At 36.8% G+C, this 19,328-nt stretch overlaps 1 protein-coding gene across 16 annotated transcripts in view; it reads left to right on the top strand.

The window, feature by feature from the left end:
- BRSK2 (BR serine/threonine kinase 2) overlaps positions 1 to 19,328 on the top strand; it is a 466,168-nt gene that overhangs the window by 442,883 nt on the left and 3,957 nt on the right. The window lies entirely within an intron of this gene.

Genomic DNA, 19,328 nt, shown 5'->3' on the forward strand with positions numbered 1-19,328 from the left:
TTATGTTATCTGAAGCTTGTCTAATGCCATTTTTGTCAGTAGCACAGGATAATATAATGGCACATGAAAAACAGAATTTTAAAGGCAGTAGATAAGAAATTCTTGAGCATATGTACAATACCTATGGGTAAAAATATCCATATTACTGTAATATGTTCTAAGCAGAGTGAACAAGCATGTATGTTTTCTGCTATTTAGGAATACTATTTCCCAAACAGTTATGTAAAATGCATATAGGTAACACAATCTTTAATAAGCATATGGAATTATTTAACGATACCTCATTTTTCCATAAGAGTGACTCTGATCTGAAATGAAGCCAAACAGGCTTTTCAAATTTGCTATGTAACTCTAAAATCCTAGTTTGCAAGTTACTAGTAAAGTTACAGGGATTTTCCAATTTAAGAATATGCAGACTATAAGTCCCAGGAGACATTGCAAGAGATGGAAGGGAAGGTGATGGAATGTAGAAGGAGACAAGATTGAGACACTATTGAGAGGATTATATCTAAGTTTGTTATATGGAAAGGAATTCTAAGTCACATCTTACTCTGGAATCTTTCTTTAGAATCCCCCAATAAATGATTCAGTGATGAGTGATGAACATTGGAATCTGGAGCATTACATAAGCATAGCTCACTCTAGTCTTGTTGCTGTCCAACTTCTGAATTTCAATGCAAATGACAGGTGTAAAGAGTTTAAACTGTGGATGGAGGTATTTACATGTTATGGAATTCCTATCAAACTGGGAAAAGAAGGTGGCTATTTGAAGGGTTAAACTGTTGGAAACTCCAGTTCAACTTTTCATTTTTCAAATTTATCAGGAGAAAAAGGCAGCTTATTTCAAGCTGAAGAGGTTTAGGATAAATATTTAACTCAGCACGGGAATGTTTTGATGGAACAATTGAAATTTGGATGTAGAATAAAAGCACCTATTGACTTTTTAGCTACCTAGATTGATTCACTAAACCATGAATGAGGACATTTAAAAACAGATAACACTGCAGATCAAGTGGTGAAAAAATGCATTCACCAATCATTGTGAATATCTTAATAGGAAAAAAAGAGAATATGACTGGATAAAACAGTACCATGATCAAATTTTATGTAAGCACTTAAAAAAAGTCACTTACATGAATAGCATCTCTATAAATGCTTTGTTTAATCGCCAAAGCCAGCAAGATGTAACTAAAATGGGACTGGGAATATATTGTCAAATCAGGCAGAAATTATTTGTAATCTTTGTGGATTATTGCACTATTCAAGGGAACAATATAAATTTATATGGAGGACATACAGATAGCATTTGTTGCAAGAAAACCTGGATTAATCTTGTTAAAATGCAAAATGAGCATGTGCAGGAGAAAGTTTCTAAAGGCCTTAGAAGGCCTATTGTCTCTAAAGAACAATAGATGTTGAGGATGAGGAAGACTTTATTTTGGGAATGTTTAATAAAAATGAGTTGTGAGTATTAAAGGGGAGTGGTTAGATTGATACCAGGAGTTCATGGGCATTTATTTGTAGTAAATGCCATCATGTAGCATTTAGAAGCAAAGAGTTAGTTTGCTGCTAACAAAAATAAATAAAGTATGAGCAGCCCAACACCTTCATGTGTTTGAGTCGCTTTATTATGATGTTGGCCTGGATGCGGTTGATGATTTTGTGTATGTTATCAAAGAAGATTTAGAACTACTGCTTGTCCAGATATCTATCTTTTCCTTTCATAGCCTTCAGAAAGAGACTTCTAAGCCATATTATAAGAGCTATTGCTCATTCTCAGAGTCAGCTGGATCAGTTGGTGGGACTGAAACAATGTCTTGTCCGAAGGGCTTATCTACTGAATTACTGCACATAGTTATAGTGGATGAGTCTATTGTGCCTGCTGCCCAAGACTGGAGGGAAATAACTATATGCTATGGTAGAAGCTGAATTAAACAAATTATTGGAGAATGGTTATTGTACGAAAAGTACAAATTCAGGTACTAATGAAATCCGTCTTTATGTCAATCTGAGAACATGAGATAAGGATATGGGGTAAGAACACCACTGTGCCTACAATGTACAATATTTTGCATGCTGTGCAAGTTGCTCTGAATTTTGCTAAGTGAGAGGCTGCCAAAGTTGGTTAAAAATGGCACCAGAATCTTTCCATGGGATGACCTTTATTATTCACTGTGGTTGTTGTTAGGGTTGGTATATGGATGGTGGTATTGTCTATCCAGAAACTGTTTGAGGAGCTCTGTGATAGACTGAGAGCAGTTTTTGAAGGTTTCCATAAAACCAATTAAACAAGTGCCAATTTTGTCTTGAAGAGTTTGTTATATTAGAAAAAATGTTGTATGAATTAAACCTGATCCAAAGAAAGTAAAAACTATTCTGCATGACCCAATTCCCGAGAATCTGGAGTTAAGTTCTTTTCTAACTAGCTGTGATTCTTATGAAATGTATTCCCAATTATTCAGATATTTCAGAACCACTGAGGCTGATGATTAGAAAGAGTTGCTTGGCACTAGCCTGCAGCATTTGAGATTTTGCATTTCAGTAGCTGAAAGATATAACAGCTAAGGATACTTGCTCAGCTTATTATAATCCGAATGCTCCAACTTCTGTGCTGACTAATGCCATTCCTGTGGGACTTGGTGCCCTCTTGCTACAGACTCAATAAAATGGATTATACAAGCCTGTTGCTTATGACAGCCAATCACCTTCTTTCAAGCAGAAACATTCATAGACTAAGCGTAAAACTTTGGGATGTGTGTAAATTATAAAACCTTTTGAGATTTATCGGTGAAGATATCCATTTTTGCTGATAACATAGACAACATACATACATACATACATACATACATACATACAGTATATATATATAAGAAAACAAAGAAAACAAATATATATATATATATATATATATATATATATATATATATATATATCAATCAACCACTTAAAATTATCATTTTGCCATCCAACTTCTCAGATAAAGATTACTATCTGATTATTTTCTTCTTCAACCTATTACTAAAATTATGAAAGCAGCTGATTTTCTTGTTGCATTGTCCATTACTGATCAAGGATCACAAATAATTCCTGATCCCCGGTGAATTGTTTAAGAATGTCAGTGACCAACTTTTTACCCATGATTATCACTTATTATGGGGTGAGTAGAACATTACACCTGAATTTAAAGAGTGCATATTAAAAGTTCATTCATGAAGTGCACCAAGATATTGTGTGAACCAAACTAATTCTATGTAGTGTGTTTTATTGACCCAATATTGAACTTAAGAAAACTTTATCAAAACTTCTGTTGCTTGTATGCCAATTTAACTCTAATTTGATAAACCTTTACTCACTCTGCTACCATCTCATCCATGAATCAAAGTGGACACTGAAGTTGTTGGATATATGCAATAATCAGATGGATCACAGTTGAAGGTTAGGGTTCTTCCTCTTACTAAAAATCCTAAAGTTACTCATACTGTGACAAGCATCTCTGTCACACAATAAAAGTTGATTATTCAATCTGTAAGATAACATAACTAATTATACCAAGAGCAAACATTGTGCTGAATTCACACATACGGTTAAATGATGCAGTTTTAAAGTTGGGGACTTAAAAGTTGCTGACAAACTTGCTGGTGATAAACTTCAGCCAACACATAAGAGTCTTCCTTCAGAGCATTTCTGTGTTTTTCTTTGAACTAATTAACAGCAAAGATGGTAATGTTTTAATTAGAAATTTAAGCACTATTGAGAAAAGATCCATCTCAGCCGAAATGCAGAAGGGTGGCCATCCTGTCTACTTCTGAAGTGGTGACCTGCTGAGACTCCTATATCGCAGAATGTTGAAACAGCGGCTCAGTGGAGGGAAAATGGGAAATCTTGTGATTAAATTCACCTTAGAGAGAACAACTAGAAGAGACTTACTAGATGATCTCCATATCTCATGATAAACTTATGTTGTTTTCACTGGGATCTTCTTTATGTGTGCTTGTAGGTCTGTTTCATCTTTGGAACTAAGACACTTTTTAATATTAGAAGAAATAGTTTATCATGTTTCTATCTGTTGAGGTTTTATAATGTAGTACCAGAAGACCTAAAAGAGAGGAAGAGAAAGGATATAGGAAAGGAGCTGAGAATTTGAGAAAGTCGTAAACTGTTATGCAATGAAAAGTTCTATATTCCTTTGGAATCTTTCCTAACCCTCTTAAAACAACAACAGGATGTCACAATATGTTGCAGAAATGCTTTTTAAGGTCATGAACAAACATTTTGTTTATATCCTGTTTATAAGAGAACTGTCTTTCATAATAGAACCAATGAGGGAAGGATTCCACAGTAAATTCACTATGATATTTCACTACAAACAGATGCTGCAGATATCCTGTCACCTGAGCTTTGAACATCTTATTTACATTTATTACATTTGAGGAGACTCCTTTATGGCCAAATTCTACATCAGTATAATTATCTTCTCTCTTATCAGAGTTTTAACTTATCCTCAGAATCACCTAAGGGGTGAGTCTGATGTGAATAATTTTTTCTCTACCTCCTGCATTCATGAAAATGTTCATCTAAGCTTCATGAACAGAAATTCAACTTGTGGCAGCAATTAATTATTTTTAATTGACCTTAAATTCTATCATTATTGAATCTTACTTCCCACTGAGGTTGTTGCATCTGAAACATAGTTTGCTACCCTAAGGACTTTTCCTAAAAGCTTGAATTGTAAAATCTCTCTTGCCACTGTTTTATTCTCAAAATCTATTTTTTGTACTGTAAAGATTCTATCATAGCTGGAAACAATTTAAACACAGCTGGCCTAATGATACAAAACTGTACAAAATATGTACTATTAGGCTTACCATCCTTCAGTTGTTGATGTTATTCCCCGCAGAAAGATGTTAAGTACCCAATGAGCCTATTTCAGCCTTATTGGTGTTTGCAGTCAAATCGTCATATCATCTGCATACAACAGACTGAGCAATCCATCTATTTACAGTTTTAGTGAAATGAAATTCTGTTTTGGTAAAATTCTCAGTCACTGAATTAATACACAAAGAAAAGACAAGCATGAAAATAATCAATCCAAACTAGAAAATATTTGAACCAAACTAAATTTGAATAATTGCCTTTCTCATCTTCTGGAAGTGTAGCAAGAGATACAGTATCTCTTCCAGAGAGAATGAATATGGTTAAAATCTAAGTAGAATGTCATTTCATTTGCCTGTCTGAGGCATGTTATCTTTAGCTGATTGCAACTTCTATGACTAATAGTTGTTCGGCTGTCTTTCTCCAAACCCTATTTTAAATTTGCAACAGCAAATTAAAGAGGGTGCTGTTTAAATACTTGAAGTGGAAAAGACATTTCCTCAACATCACCCATGTCATCATGAGGTTAAGGGTGTCTTCTTAGAAGTAAATGAAATCCCCACTTTGATTAGGGAGCCTTTTTTGCTCACTTGGGCTAATTTGACAGCATATCAGTTGGCTTAAAGAGTGCCTTATTACTCATCGAGTGCCGAGATTACTCATACATTCCTAGGTAAGAAGTAAAATCTCCAAGAATCATTTCCTTCTCTAACTTTTAATCGCCAGGTCTTCTGGAGGAGTTTTGCATATTAATTTCTCTCGCTTCTTTCCCATTCCCTCACTTTGCTCTTCTCCATTCCTTCTGGGATTTCTTCACATTCCCTTCAAGTCTTTCTCGCCATAATTCATATTCTCTCTCAGTTCTCCAGCTTTCTCAGGACACCATTATATACTGCTCAAACCAGTTCTCTTTCTTCTGTTTGATTGATGGCATCTATAAGAGTCCATTATAAGGTGATAATACTGATTGTGCTATCAGTAAATGTTTCAAGCATTGAGATCACAGAATTTAAGAAGATCGAATCTACTTATTTATGAGATATATTTACTGTCACAGACTTACCAAACCTATTAGAATTGCACTCAAAAAGAACATACAGGTTGTCCTCAACCTACAACAGTTCATTTAGTGACCGTCTGAAGTAACATGAGATTATGTGTTCCCCTTTTGCGACCTTCTGACAAGCAAAGTGAATGGGGAAACATGATTCACTTAACAACTGTGGCAAGGAAGATAGTAAAATGGGGCAAAATTCATTTAACAAATATCTTGCTTAGCAACAGAAAATTTGGGCTCAACTGTCATTGTAAATCAAGGACTACTACTGTAGCCTCTATCTTCTAGATTTTCCCCCAAATATTTTTTCCTCTGAGTTCAGCTTGTTCTTTCCCATTCCAGCACCACAAATGCCACAACTATGTTTGGCATTCCATACTTTCAAAGCCCACTTGCTCTTCCTTTACCTATTAGGGAATATTTATGGGAAATATGCATTTCTTGAGTATCTTTAGACTTTTTATTAAACTCTGTGGCTGCCTTTATTTTCCATGCTTTGATCACCACCAAATGTTGCCAGCAAAATGTTTATAATGTCATAAATATCTGTCTTCTCTGCTTGCTAATACATTATATGTTCCTTTCCCAATGCAAGATTTTCAAATAATCAAAACAATGTTAAATATACAAAAAAAAAGCCTCCAAAGTAGAAAGCCTCCAAAGTAGAAAGCCCTCATAGAAATAATGATGGGTGGTTTTTTACGATTTTAAAAAGCAAAAAGAAAGAAAAGTCTTGGAGGAACTAAAGGAAACTATGCTACCATAAGCACCTGACATGTCAACTGGAAATGAAGCCAGACAGATCTTATTTCGAGCTAAAAGTTGTGCTGTGGGTTCCGTCTTCATCTTTTATTGCCAATTTTCTGCAAAGGTAGTTCCATTAAATGTATTGGAAATATAATCAATGCAGACAAGATCATGAATTATTATGCTATTTTTTTGCATCAGCTGTTAAGTTACAGTTGTTATCTCAAATCTACTTGATAAAAATCAATTTAGCTTGCCAAGGAATTTTAGACATTGTAAGGAAGGAGAGGCACGTTCGTCTCTGGTCGCAAAATCTGAAGGAATCTAATAGCACTTTTTCTAACAAATTTAATTAACTGCATAAGCTTTTAATACAATTTGTCAGGTGGAAAAAGTACTTCCAGACCCCTTCTGATTTTTGCCAAGGAATAGCAATAGCAGTTAGACTTATAGGGAATAGCAATAGCAGTTAGACCTCTCTAGCAGTTAGACTAGAGAGGGCGCTTTACAGCCCTCTCTAAGCAGTTTACAGAATCAGCCTATTGCCCCCAACAATCTGAGTTCTCATTTTACCCATCTCGGAAGGATGGAAGGCTGAGTCAACCTTGAGCCTGGTGAGAACTGAACTACCAAACTACAGCTAGCAGTCAGAAGACGTAGCTTGCAGTACTATATTCTAACCACTGTGCCGCCACGGCTCAATTTAGAAACGGAATGTTGCATATAGGGCTTTCTCCTTCTCTTTTGAATTGTACTCAGCTTTCGAGAAAGAGGTATGATGATAGAGTCTGCCCCAGATGTGTTACTTTCAATTAGTCATATAAACAAGTTATGTAAATAAAGTAACAGCTTTCAGGACTGTTTAAACTAAGAGATCTAAGATAAAGGATCTTCATTCTCAGTATATTTTTATTGACTAACAATTTTATTGACTGTTTCCTAGTATGATTTGATTGCTTATTGTACCCTATGACTAAAGTGCTGTACCTTATGATTCTTGACTCTTGATGTATGTATCTTTTCTTTTATGTACATTGAGAGCATATGCACCAAGACAAATTCCTTGTGTGTCCAGTCACACTTGGTCAATAATGAATTCTATCTATATCTTGGCCCAAAAGTTGTGACTGCTTGCACTAGGGCTTGACAATAACCAGAATCTACAAATCTCTTTGGATTGTCTGCCTCTACTGCAGTGAGTGCAGGTGTTAATTATATTTTAAGTATTCTATCATTGATCAGGAAAGGACGGTCACCATTGTTTTGCAACTTAGACTAAAACAGCCACACACATTGAGGGTTTAAAGAATATCTCAATCTTATTCCTTCTGGTCTGGTATGACAATATACTGTAGTTCTCCAACAAAAATAATAATATTCAGAGTGGCTAAAATTAAAAAAATAAAATAAAACTTTAAACATGGAAAATTAAACAGAACCCAAATAATTACAAGAAGTAGAAATATCATCATTTACAATCCAGCATTTGGAAGGCAAAATGCTTGTTTGAATAGAATATTTTTAACGACCAGTGGAAAGATTACAAGAGAGGAAGATGAACGTCTCTTGACCAGGAGTGCTAGAGCATGACTGAAATAGCCCTGTGTTTCTTTATTTAATTTTTTTAATTGTAAGATAACTTTATGAGGCTGCCCATCATCCAGCAACTTGGGTACAGCTTCAAATCAAAACCCATTCAAAACCCATCAAAAATATTAAATCAATGTTTTAAAAAAAATAAGATGGCCCAAGCCAGAGAGAACAAATAAACCATCAAAAACCCATTCAGGTTGATGTGCACAAATTTAATGCTAAGCTTGGGGAGAAAGTCAAAGGATGAAGAATGTCAGCCCTTCGAGGCAGTCCAGGCAAGAAGCAGCAACCATGAGTACGAGCTCTACTTTCATTGCAAGGTTACAGTCACAGAATCTTGCAAGACTGAAAGATTTTACTTTCCAGAAGAACTAGCAAGGGTCCCGTCTGAGATGCTTCCCACAGCCCTTTTCCTCAGTGACCTTTTGCATGATGGTTGTCTAAGTGCAGCTGTTCCTCCTTCCTCCTCATATCATTCTCACAGCCCATTACACAAAGTCAGGGCTGCTCAGACTTCCAAAGGGATCATCTTCCAGAAGGAAAGCACTTGCAACCAATTAGGCAGGCAGCCCATTTTTTTCACATGGCTTGTCTCAGCTTATATAAATGCTCATCCATTTTACCAAGCCACAATATATATAGCTTTGGCTTGGTGTCGTTTGTGAAAGCAGCCATTTCATTTTGCAAACTTTAGTTTATGTGTGGCATAAACTTTACCTAGCAAAATGTAGTTTAGGTAGTGATTTATAGCAGTGATCCCCAACCTTTTTGATGCCGCGGCCCGGTACCGGCATCAGCTGGGCGCCGCGGCCCGGTACCGGCATCAGCTGGGCGCCGCCATCTTTTTTTGATGAAAAAGTGCTTCCGGTGACCTCACCGGAAGCACGTTTTCATCAAAAAAGATGGCCCAGCGCTCGGTGAGCTTTTCCGGTAGAAATGGCTTTCTACCCGGAAAAGCTCACGAGCAAGCGCCGCCATCTTTTTGATGAAACGTGCTTCCGGTGAGCTTTCTACCCGGAAAAGCTCACCGGAAGCACTTTTTCATGAAAAAGATGGCGGCGCCAGCAAGCCGCTGCCCGGTAGGAGTTGTTCCGCGGACGGTACCGGTCCGCGGACCGGTGGTTGGGGACCCCTGATTTATAGCTTAACATGGTAAATTAATGCAGCTATTGGATCATGCCCAGATGGCAGCCAGTGAAGTCAGGCTTCCTATAATTGGGCCCAGCCATTAGTCTGAATGCAGTGCCCGAGAGAAGCTGAAGTGTCCTGAACAATCATTCTCAAGTGCATTATGGTAATTGTTGCGAATGGAATGCAACAAAGGCCTACCTCAAAATATCCAGATCTGATATTCTATGCTAGTGCCATGCCAATTAGGCCTCAAGGTCCAAAAGTGCACCCAAATTGTATGTTTTTATCAGACATACTGTACAGCATTTGAATCTAAAATGAAACTTCTATTAAAATTTTTGCAGTTTTCCAAGTGCGGTGGACGCAGTGGTTAGAATGCAGCATTGCAGGCTGACTCTGTCCACTGCCAGGAGTTTGATTCTAACCAACTCAAGATTGACAGCCTTCCATCTTTCCAATGTCGGTAAAATGAGAACCCAGATTGTTGGGGGCTATATGCTGGCATTGTAAACCGCTTAAAGAGGGCTGTAAAAGCACTATGAAGCAATATATAAGTGTCGTGCCCCTGTGAGAATCTGATTCAAGAGGGGGAGGCCGAGCAACTGACAGGGAGTGGGATGGCTTCGTTGGCTGTGCAAGAAACTGGGGAAGAGTAGTCTGGCTGGGCAGAGCAGGTGAGAGGTAGAGCCAGGGAGAGGGAATTCGGAGGAAGACCCAGGCCCACCCCCTCTTCATCCTAGGGTATGCAGGGAGGAACGGAGAAGGGAGCATCATGAATTGCGTGGCTTACAGGACAGGAAAGGGCCCTGATTCCCATCATTAGCTGCAGCTGGGAACACAGTGTTTAAAAAGGAAAGCTGCAGTGTTTAAAAAGGAAAGCAATTTGTTGGAAGCAAATCGTGAGTTATCTGTTATTGTCAAGGCTTATCTGGGTTCCTGGCATCTTCCCAACTGTGTGTGTTTTGCTGGCCTTTCAAGTGTGTAATTCCTTATCCTGCCCTGTCAAGTTAATTGCTGCAGCGTGGTTTGTGTGGATTTTTATTTACAGTTTTTATGTACTTTGTTTTCGGACTGAATTTCCTCCACTTAAAGACTGTTCTTGGGAGAGTTTTTTCTCCAGCCAAAAGTAACCTGGACATCGGGGGCAAAGTTGGAGGTATTAAAGGGACTCTTCTTACTTATGTGTTGCCTTTGTGCCATACCCCGGTCATCCCAATAAGTCTAAATGCTGTTGCTAGTGCTGTTGCTATAAACTCAGAGATCTTTCCTTGGTGGTACCTGTCATTCCATTTATACTGTTTATGGCAAACACCAGCACAGAAACAGGTAGTCCTTATTTAGCAGCCACAATTGGGGCTGGCAGCTCTCTTGTTAAGTGAAGCAGTCACTAAGTGGTAAAGCACATGGCTGTGACTGTGCTTTCCTTTTTTCCCCACCACTACTTTTTGGAATGCTCACCCCAGTGCTGGAATAATTAACAAGAAGATAATTAATATTTGCATTAACATTATTGGAAAGGAAGAGATTACAAAAGTGTAAGCAGGATTTAGCTTCAATTCCTAATATTTCAAATCAGCACGGCTCTTCGTGATGAATGATGGGAAATGCAATCCTACAATATCTGATGGGATACAGATTGGCCTTTGTGTTAAACTGAATAAATCTCATATTTTAAAAACTAATTCTGCAAAAGTTCAGGTCTTGGTAGATATGCTTCCACTGGTGTAATTTGTGATTTTTTTTTCCTTCCATCTTTCTTGTAAATATATTTCAAAAAAGCTTTCTTAGGATTCTATCCCTTTAGAACTTGTTGACCGTAAACTTGTTGGTAATAAAACAAGTAACCCAATTATTTCCCAGAACTCTTATACAGTATTGTTTAGCATTAAGAAGTACTTGAAAATAAATTATTTGAATACATTGTTCACTTGGTACACCTGAAAATTATGTGTCTCTATAGAGTCAATGGAGAACTTTTTACCATTTAAGAATCTTTGGCCAGAATCTCTTCCATGCATTCTGAGAGGCTTCAGTTGAATGTCCTTTAGTGTGCCTTTCTGTTGATATAATCATTCCATACATTTCAGATACTTACTGTATATTCAAGTTTCTTTCTCTAGAAGGTCCATATAAGCTTACATCTCTTGGGTTATATGGTGACTGTAATCTGCTTTAGTTGTTTACTCATGCACCAACAAGCAGGAAATCTCAATTCCATCTCTTAAATGCAGATGTAGAACAGCTATTTCTGTTTCATCATATATCAAAGCATCCTTCTTCTGGTGACTGAATCCAGAACATTTCCAAGGGTCTCATATTCATTTATTTGCCAGTTACATCTTTACTATAAATGCGCTTATGGCTCAGTTTCAGGCTTTCTGCATCTAAGGCAACTAGGCATTATGTCACATTAAGGAGGCTGAGGATCTAGAACAGGGCTGTCAAACTCGCAGCCCTCAGGCCAGATGCGTCACACGCTAGTCATGCCCAGTTTACTGAAAGGGGGAAAAGTCACAATGCATCACATGATGCGGCTGTGATGATGCGAGTTTGACATCCCTGTTGTAGAAGGTACTCTGAGTCTTCCTTTGCTATTCTCACAGCCATACATTTCTGTGATTATTTTATGTATAAACAAAATGGACAAAATCACCCCTCTTCTGGAACTTATGATACAGATTCAATATAATGAATATATCCAGTAACCAATTACCTCAAACATACTAAGACAGCCATTCACAAGTAGAAATTATATCCTTTGATGATGAACTTCAACAACAGCCACTTAGCCCTGTGCTGACTAGAATCCACATAAAAGTACTTGTCATGCTTTGGTGGCCCGAAAAACACGCAATGGTGGGATTCAAATAATTTAACAACCGCTTCTCTGCCTTAATGAGTTCTTCCAACAACCAGTTCACCAAACTGCTCAGAAAGTTAACAACTGGTTCTCCCAAACTGGTGCGAACCGGCTGAATCCCACCACTGAAACCACTGTTCACCCTGTTATTTCATTTAGCCCAATGAAAGTACTTCTGTTCCCAAACCAAATTACTGAACATCTATTGATCTACTTTCCACTCTCACTATCTATTTTCTATCTACCAAAACAGTTTGGATCTAGACTTTAGTTTCCTCCATCTTACTTGTTACAGGATTCAGTTCCACCAATTGTCTAGGATGAAGCAGAAAAATGAATACTGGCTTCTTATAAGCTATTCATTAGATTTTCCGCAGAGCTAAATGAACATCTTTTCTTGACCTTTTTTAAAACCATTGATTTGACCTTTTGCAACATCTCATCCATCATGTATCTGATCTTCTGTTCAATTTGAAGTATTGGGGGTTAACTCTGGCATCAATAAAAGTTTACCTTCTTGCCGTTTCTTGTTTCCCTCATCAAAAGCTAAATTTCTCTTTTCCAATCATTGAGAACTTTGGTGTAAATGTATTCCTATTCACTAACTTCCCATTCTCTTCTACTATGGAACCCTCTTCCTCATTCTCTTTATGTTAAACCTTAAAAAGAAACTACAGCTATTGCTGACTTTTTGGGGGGGAGGGGGGAGACTTTTTGTAATTGTGACATGATTCCATTGACCTAGAGAACTTTCCAAAGAGATTCTCCCTCTTGGTTTTTGTAAGGATAAATGCTGTCTGTATATCTTTTTCTTCACATTAGTCTTTGCTTTTCATTTAGACTGAGATGTAGTATTATCTGCTACCCCCGCACCCCAACCTTCAGTTCCAGTTTGGAAACATTGCTCCATTTCCTAGTGTCTATGGCATCCTTTCGCCTAAATCATATGGCTTCATTCAGCCAGGACACCTGCTTATTCTTGGCTTTCCAGAGTCTGTTTTAACCCTACAGACTTTCTCCTCCAGAAAAATAGAATTGGAGGTTTTCTAATCCAACCCCCTGCTGAAGCAGAAAACCCTATACCATTTCAGACAAATGTCTGTCCAATCTTTTCTTAAAAGCCTCCAGTGATGAAACACTCACAACCTCTGATTCATCTGGTTAATTTGTTCTCACTGTCAGGAAATTTCTTCTTAGTTCTAGGTTGGTTTTCTCCTTGACTAGTTTCCATCCATTATTTCTTTTCTTGCATTCTGGTGCTTTGGAAAACAGTCCGATTCCCTCTTCTTTGTGGTAGCCCCTCATATTGGGGGTGCCACAAAGATATTGGAACACTGCTATCATGTTCCTTCAGATGGATAATTCCAACTATTAAGCTTTGTTATGAGCTGAGTAAATGGCCATGTCCTCATCTGTGCCAAATTCATTCTACAGGATTAACAGTAGCTTCAGAAGCCTTTTTTCCAAGTCACTTCCTGTCTGGAACAATGCCAGGTAATTACATCTACCTTAATCCAGCATTATGTGTGCGCACACATCTGTTTGTATGTAATATTCATTCATTCCTTCATGCATTCATTCAATAATGCATGAACTATGAATCTTTGGAAAAGCTATCCTTTGGTCACCTTGTAACAAGTATAACAAGGATATTCAAACTTGGCAAGTTTAAGACTTGTGGATTTCAACTTTCAGAATTCCTGAGCTAACATGACTGGAGGAAGAATTCTGGGAGTTGAAGTCCAACTGTCAAGTTTGAAGACCCCTGAAGTAGACCTTTTTCCCAGTCAGAAACTTGCTAATCATCCATTCACACAGCCCATCCTCTCACTCATTTGGCTTTATGATTTATTTGGATGAGTTGTGTTGATCTCAGGAACTGAAGGGGATTCAAAGGAGTTGTGTGAAATGCAGGGCGGCACTTCCATCAGTCTAAGCTTTAGGAATCCCCAGATGGGGCACTGCACAGATGCAGTGTGATTGAAAACAGTCATTCAAGGGATGACAACTTCTAGGTAAGAAACTGGTTCTACCAGTTGGCAGCTGGTCCTGGATGTGCAAATACAGAACCTCTTTGCTGTATCAGATACTAGAAGCCTGTTTCAGCATTCTGTCCCCAACAGGAAGTAAACTTATTTTTTTTGAAGAACCACAAGCAGGACATAATGTAGAACTTGTCTTTTTATTCCTGAGATTTTTATAATACTATAGTGGCTTTGTATATAGAAATAGAAATTCTACTTTGCTTCTTTCATAGGCATATGAAAACTATTTCCTAAATGAACTACAATAAACTAAAGGCAAAAATTTGTCTTGCCCAATTTTGTTTTATACAAAGGACAACTTTTTGTTGAATTACTACTACTGAATTATTAAAGTTCCCATAAAGCTATTCTTTCCAGAGAAGATATCCTTACTTAATTTCTTGAGACATTTTTATCTGCCCTTTGTGATGATTTCCTAGTTCAGCCTCAAACTTCACATGAATAAAGACACCATGCTTCTTATCAGAGTGGAGTTTTCCAATTGTATGTCAACATGGAATAATGTTTCTCAATGATTACAGTGAATATCTGAATTCTGAGAGAAGGACATTGAAAGAAAGGACTGAAGAGGGACAGAAAGTTTGTCAGCAGAAGCTCATAACGGTTTTAGAGAAGTATGTTAAATAATTTCACTTTATGCCTCTTCTTTATGCCTCTTTCCACACCAGGCTTTTCCAAAGACATCAACTAAAGACAAAAATTTTAATGTGAGAAATGCAGAGAAACTAGCTTTGTTAATGGGCAATTGCTTTGTGTAATGTAGTTTAGGCTCTAAAATATCCAAGATGAGTTTATTTACTGTTTCCCAAGTCTTGGAGAAGGAATGGAGGGGGGAATTGACTGCTAAGGAAAAGTTTGGAACTAAGGATTTATCTTAACCCAGAGCTTGCTTGGTTGATTAGTTTGGCAGTTTCTTTTTGTGGGAATAATAATAAGGATCTCATTTCTACCGTCAGTATTTTACAATTGAAAACTCATTGTCATTGTGCTTAATACGACCATGCATAAGGCATCAAAATATAGAAATCTAAACAGCTTCTAGGTCTTGATCAGGATCATAATTGTATTGGCTTTTTAGGCTAATTTTTAAAACTTTAATGCTACTCTACTGGCTTCCTATGATCACAAAGCTGAAGGTGCTTATGGAATTCATTTGGAAGCTATTTTTACATTAATTCTTTGGAAATTCTGATTTTCGTTTGTTTGTTTCACAGAGAGTTTTAATAGGATGGCAAGGTCTTTCTTTTCATCAATACGATTTTTTAAAATTAAATTTATTAAACTTGTTTGCCACCCATCTTGCCACAAGGCGACATTATTTATGCCACATTTGTTGAGTTCATCCAGATGTTAAGTCTTTCTCATTTACTTCTTTTATATTCAAGGATTTGCTTCCTGACCTATAATTGGGTGGCATTTCTCATTTCTTTGAGTTAAAAAAAATCTTGCTATCTCCAGCCTTTTCATAGGATTAACCAATATTTTAATTACATAAGCATCATACTCAGAGTAAAGTCATAATATTCCAAGGTATAAAAATATTCAGTCCTTTTCATGCATGTTCTGGTAACTTTATTTAAACAGTGGTATAATGCAATAAAACATGCTATTGCTTACTACTAACATTACTTCTCTTATAACCCTCTAGTTGCTATGAGATGTCCAAATGGCTGAAACTTAAGAGCAATCAATATGAGACTTCAACTGTAAAATTAATTCATTTGCAGAACTTCAAGTGTCCACTATTCCTTTAAGCCAATAATCATTGCCTCAAAAAACCACAACATGCAGAAATCTGTTTTTTAATTGTTTGTCAAACTGCCAGGATATGATTGAGCTGATTGACTTACTTCTAAGGAGCTAAGGTAGAGATTCATTTGATTTAAACTCAGGTCCTCTTAATTATATATACATATCCATATTGTTTTCTTGGTAACAATGAAAGTGGCTTGTTGCAGCCTTCTTCTGAAATATTTCTTTAATTCCAATTTTACTGTCACATTCTGAGATTTCTCAGTGGCCTCTCTTCCAAGTATTAAGCAAGTCGGACCCTGCTTAGCTTTTTAATTTAATTTAATATCAATAATTGTGACTGCTGCAACCTGAACTGGCCATTTCTAAAAAGACACTTATTTTATTCTCAATTCAGGTACTGTGGAGAAGTCAAATGGAAGGGCTGCCATCTCTGACTCCTTAATCATTCCTCTCTCCCTTGGATCATTGTTTCATCAAAATTTCACAAGCTCTATCAGAATCAGTTAGACACTCTAATTAAAGTCACCACAGTAGGCGCAGTAAAGGTGAACCTTTACTATTGAAAGCTTCACATGGGATTGATAAATTACAGAGCAAAAAAGAGGAAAATATAGATCCTCTATCCAGATTAAAATATTAGCATTACATTGAAGCCTCTAAGCAAATATCCTGCATTTTTTGGTTTGCCCTTGTCTTTTGCTTTCATCTGTGGGCAGAGCTCAATGTCCATGCTTTCTCCCATGCTTCTTCTGCACTTCCTTTTCTCCTTGATTTTGCTGAATGCATTTCTTAGAAAATTTAGAAATGTATAATATTCTCTTCCCTTTCCTAGCAATACTTACAGTGTTTTACCAGTTTTACTTCACCACTTTCTGTTCATTGGTTTTATTTTGCATATGAAGATACAGGGTCCAAAGCCACGCAGGTTCCCAAGTAAGCTATTCTGAGATGTAGAAAGTTGCTATGCCTTATTTATTATTCCTGCTATATAATCACTTTTATACATAAGGCTTTCATGACACTCATCCTCTTCAATTCTTTATATATCTGATTCTTGTTTTGGGGGAAAGGGTGAATGTGGTAGATAGGCATTTATCGTAGGAATTAGCCTTCTGGCCTATTTTTGCAGTGTATTAGAGAAAGTTCCCATCGTCTGAAACCAGCTAATCAAGTGTTTGGTCTTAATACATGCAAACATTTATCAATGTTTAAGGTGATTCAAGTTGCATTAAAAACTACAACTAAGAATTTTATGGTCGTTGTAAGCTGCCCAAGGTTGCTTAAGATCGGCAGCCATATAAATCTTTTCAATAAATAAATATATTCCATTTCCACTGTGGATTCTCCATGTTCTCCTAAATAAATTCCTAGTCTCCTAAGAGTCTAGTTTTGAACACTGGGAAGACAAATTTATGACACCAGTTATTCAGCAGATTAAAAACCTGGTGTTATTTCAGATTTATGAAGATGTTGCTTATAGAAGTAGGTTATGGATGGATGGTTACAATAAAATTAATCCCTCTTTTTAAATTTATTGTGTAAACAAAAACATATGGAGTATACCAAAAATAATTATATCTGTTTCATTCAGTGTTCAAATCAATAGCCATTTTCTTTAAGATACTGTCTTACTTGTTCGATGCATGGCATTTGAAATTTTTTAAGTTCAGTGACATTTTTTTCTGATATTCAGAAATTCTAATGTGATGGTTTCCTATAGACTGTCTATTGGTCTATGGGGTCTGACTTTTGGTATACCCCGTATACAGTGTTGTTATATCCTTTTGTTGTGTTGCTTTCTTTTTTTGTAGTTGTGTTACTCTTTTTTCACCTTGTTCTGTTTTATTAACTAAAGGAAAATATGCTGGCTTATGAAATGCATCTAGGAACATATCCACTAATATCCTGTAAAATAGCAAAATTACTATATGCCTATTTGACATATACTCAAAATATATCTTAATGTCGTTGCCTTTGGTCTCTTATTTATTTCAGTAGCTGTTTGACTTCTTCAGTAAAAATGTACTGTTGAACTTCAGTATTGTGAAATAGCCACCTAAATCTGAAAAGGGCAAGTAACCCAGATAGAATATGCAGTTAGCTCCACAGAAAAAGAGAAATCTGTTAACATCTTACTGGATTGTCTCCATTGTGTCATTTTCTGCTGCTTTGTTATGAACTAGATTATTATTTATTTACTTACCTACCTACTTACTATATTTCACAGATGAGATAATGACATGATTTTTAACTTATTCCTGCTGTAAACCAGCACGAAACCATGCACATGCATCTGTTAAAACACATCTCCAAAAAAAAATAAAGCCTCAAGAGACATAGTCATTTGGATAAGTATTCAAAAAAAATGTCAAACAATAAATTTTCCTGATTTCTTTTGAGTTACTTTTATAATAACAAATTAATATAGATGTTTCTTTGGTTGAATTAATTTTCATGAAATACTATACCTTGCAATGAGAATCTTCTTGTATTTGCTTTACACTAGTATAATATTGCTTTACACTAGTATAATATTGTCCGATCTTTATTTAAATGTTGCATTTTTTCTAAAAATCAATGATTCCAAAGAAATCTCAGTGAGAAATTTCATTCAATGCCCTGTTGCTACATCACCTCCAAGTTGCAGGGGTGGTCGGATATGTATTTTTCACTTTCTTGCCTCAGCAAAGACAAGGCAAGTGGCTGGGCACCATAGCAGCTGCTACCTCCTTTAAGTGCAGATTTTTGAGATAGCATGGATCCAAAACTTTACTAACTACATTAAATATATATACTTATACTTGATTGCTGTCCCAAAGGATGGAATTGCCCTAAAAGCTTACAAACAAAACCCAACTTTTCCTAACTGTGTTTTGCTCAAATTTCAACCATTCGGGGGAATCACCTTTGAGGTCAAACAAGCAACTCCTCTTCAAGTCAAGCTTAGCTATTAGTGATTTCATGCCTGTTTTTTTTTCTTGACAACCATAGACAAATATTATCACTGCCCCACTTCTGGGATGTTTTTTTAACCCTTCCCAGCCTAGCCGGCAGCCTGGGTAATTCCAGATTATGTCCTGTGCTGATATCAACCAGTTTGTCTTAGCTTTTTCATATCAGTTTTCAAGGTAGGGTTGCTAGCGAATACAGCTTCATATGTGGGGGACAGATACCTTGTACCACCACAATGGCATGTCTGGGTTGCTCAAGTCAACCTACCATGCCATTAAGATTTGGGGCCTTAGTCATGAATGAAGAGGCGGAGAGC

Source organism: Notechis scutatus, chromosome 1 (assembly GCF_049901735.1).
Source record: "Notechis scutatus isolate UNSWTSFEM ecotype Mainland chromosome 1, rNotScu1.2, whole genome shotgun sequence".
NCBI lineage: Eukaryota > Metazoa > Chordata > Lepidosauria > Squamata > Elapidae > Notechis > Notechis scutatus.